Source organism: Adiantum capillus-veneris, chromosome 1, assembly GCF_014529385.1.
Source record: "Adiantum capillus-veneris isolate H3 chromosome 1, ASM1452938v2, whole genome shotgun sequence".
Lineage (NCBI taxonomy): Eukaryota > Viridiplantae > Streptophyta > Polypodiopsida > Polypodiales > Pteridaceae > Adiantum > Adiantum capillus-veneris.
Genome location: NC_140931.1, coordinates 43,890,545 through 43,893,791, shown reverse-complemented (window position 1 = coordinate 43,893,791; position 3,247 = coordinate 43,890,545). Strand labels below are relative to the sequence as shown.

General features: G+C 41.8%; 1 pseudogene; it reads left to right on the top strand.

The window, feature by feature from the left end:
* The first annotated feature begins 480 nt into the window (after window positions 1–480).
* On the top strand, window positions 481–1,222 carry LOC147464625 (glutathione S-transferase F10 pseudogene; annotated as a pseudogene).
* The last annotated feature ends 2,025 nt before the right edge of the window (window positions 1,223–3,247 follow it).

Genomic DNA, 3,247 nt, shown 5'->3' with positions numbered 1-3,247 from the left:
GGTGGTAGGCAAGCAACCAACAAAAACAAAGAGTGGTTATAGTTTGCAAGCTCGCATCCCACTGTCATTAGCACATGCCATTTTTTGGCTCAGTTCTTATTCCAAAAAGAATGGCTCTCAATAAGAACAAAGTGGTTTAAGACTCATGCAAAAAAAGGGCTTGTGACAACAGAAGTTTTGTAGATGGGCACAAGGGATTTCTCTTCCTCAGTATCTATTTCTCTCCCTCTTCCTTTCTACCAACTCCCCTTCGGCTCCAGTTGCCTATCTAGTGGCAATGTCACCGCTTTTAGGCTCTAGTTTTTGCATAATATCACCTTAGGACTCTCTCTCTCTCTCTCTCTCTCTCTCTCTCTCTCTCTCTCTCTCTCTCTCTCTCTCTCTCTCTCTCTCTCTCTCTCTCTCTCTCTCTCTCTCTCTCTCTCTCTCTCTCTCTCTTTCTCTCTCTCTCAAGCTAAGAAGGTAGAGCACAAAAGATCAATGGCGAGATTGAAAGTGCATGGCATTCCACGCTGCACCTCCACAATGCGCGGGCTGGCTACCCTGCTGGAGAAGGATGGTGCCTTTGAGCTGGTGCAAGTTAATCTCATAAAGGGTGAGCAAAGTAGTCCCCCCTTCCTTGCTCTATAGCCCTTTGTACTTATCCTTGTGTTTTGAAAGGAAGATATCGCTCTTTCTGGTTAGTATTATGGTCTTCATCTAGGTTGAGGTATGGAAATTCCTCATGTTCGCTTTGGTGGGGCTTCATTTTCTATGGCATTTGATGATTTGAAAAACCGAGAGTCGTAGTCCACTATGTAGCAAAGAAATATGAGAAACAAAGTGCTTTTTTGTATGGGAGCACCATTTCCAAGAGATCTCTCATTAAGCAATGGATAGAGATGGAAGGCTAAATTATGCACCAACAGGACATCCCATTTTCTATCAATTGGTCATAGGTCCTATGAGAGGGGTGCCAACAGATATGGTGGTAGTGGAAGAAAATTTAGTCAAGTTTGACAAGGTTTTGGATATCTCTGAGAACCACTTGGGAAAAGCTCCATACCTTGTCAACGAGTCCTTTAGTCTTGTTGACATGATGCATATGCCTTTAACTCATTATCTCAGGCATCTACTCAAGGTGGCACCAGCCTTTCATGCTCAAATGTCTTGGTGGGATAAAATCTCAGCTCAGCTAGCATGGAATAAGTCATTGCCAAGTTTACAACTAAAATGCCCATAAATTGCCCTTGAAAATTGAGGAGGACCAATGAAATTTCAATCGAGATTCTCCAACTTTCACTAGATTAGACCAAGTCCTTTTAATTTCACTATTGATCATTATCCTAGTGGATGATTGTTTTAGCAACTTTCTAGGTACACTATATCCAAAAATGGATAGTGGGATATGTCAAATCATAATCAAAGGGAGAATCAAAGACACGATCTTTGTTCCTCCACATTGCGGAGTTTTTCTATCTTCTTTAATTTTGTTACCTCTATTGTTCATTTGTGTTTGGATATATTCACAAGTGAGGAAGTCTTCCACATGCAATTTAATGTTGAATCTTTTGTATACGTTATCTTGTTCTATAGACTAATTGAAACTGCTAATTTTTTGCAACCATTTAGAAAATATAATGGTTTTTTTAAAACATTATTGACCTCTTTTAATTCAAAAAAATTAAAAGGTGTTCCTAACTCAAAGGTTCCTTTAAAACACTTTGGTACACATAAGAAATCCTTCCAATAAGAAATTAAATCCCACTATAAATTACAATTGAATGCATCATTTATCATTGAGAGAGAGAGAAAGAGAGAGACTCATGCTCATGATTCATAACACTGTGCACACAAACCTAGCTCCTCGCACCCAATCCTCTACCCGTAGCAGCCCTTGCCTCGCAACCTGAACTGAATAGAACTGAACTTCAAGAGAGACAAAGCCAGAGGGAAAGAGAGGCATTACCTCAAGCACTTCCTTATGAATCCTTTTTGTAACAACCCCCCCCCCCCCCCCCCCCCCCCCCCCCCCCCCAACTACCAATCAATCTCACCCTCTGCGATGCCCTCCCTCACTCCCCCCTCCTCCCCCTCTGCAAGCCTATCTCCAACGGCCCACAACCATCTGCAAAGTGTGTTTGGGTGGATGCTCACATCCAATTGTCTTGGCCATCACCCACCGTAGGGAAGGAGACCCTTCAATTGCTCAGGAGAGAGAGAGAGAGAGAGAGAGAGAGAGAGAGAGAGAGAGAGAGAGAGAGAGAGAGAGAGAGAGAGAGAGAGAGAGACTCTATCTGAGCACATGTGAGAGAGATAAGTTGATTGTAGACTCTAGATGGAGAGAGAGAGAGAGAGAGAGAGAGAGAGAGAGAGACCGATTGAGAGCAAGAGAGAAGGACAAGAAGCAAGAGTATTAAGGGAGTGAGAGCCATAATTCTACACTCCAAAGTCATAGCATTGCAAGAGAGAGAGAGAGAGAGAGAGAGAGAGAGAGTCGATACCATCATCAACTTGTGTGCCCATGTGTCACCTCCTCCTACTCACGTTCTCATCACCTTCGTGCCCACAAATACAATGCCCTTGTCGCCCATAGCCTTTGCACAAGTGCTCATCACCCATAGAATTCTTGCTTGTAGTGGTCACGACTCACGACCTGCTGCTGCAAGTTATGCATAATTTTGTTGCAAGTTCTATTACCTTGATATAAGCTGCAGTGCCGCCTATTCATTTTCTGCCTTCCAAACTATTACCCGTCAGAGCCATGCATTTCAATGGATCTCCTAACTAATGTATATAATTTTTATTTTTCTGAGATTGGGGAGCCCTACTAACCTCATGTTTTATTTCATTACGCATTTGCTTTCCATAACCACTTGTTAGCACAAAATGAATACATTCTTGAATCATTAATTTTACTTTGGTGTGAGTATTGATTTTTGAAACTCTCTTTAGCTTGTCATAGTAACTCTATTTCAAAAAAGTCGTGACATCTAAGTTGTAAATCTATCAAGTATAACCCTCCCATGTAGGTACACTTTTTGATGCAAGAGATCTTTCAACTATGTACATCTAATAAGTCTTTCCTATTTTCATATTTTCTTTGTTGGGGTAAGGGCGGTGTGCCTCTTACCCAGATCGGACACTCCAGGGACGTTCGACTATCCATTACTTGTACACACCTTATTCTTTACTAGATAGAAGAATAAGCGGCTCTCTTACACACATTTTGTAGAGCTACTCCACTCACATCCTCAGTTTTCTCTCT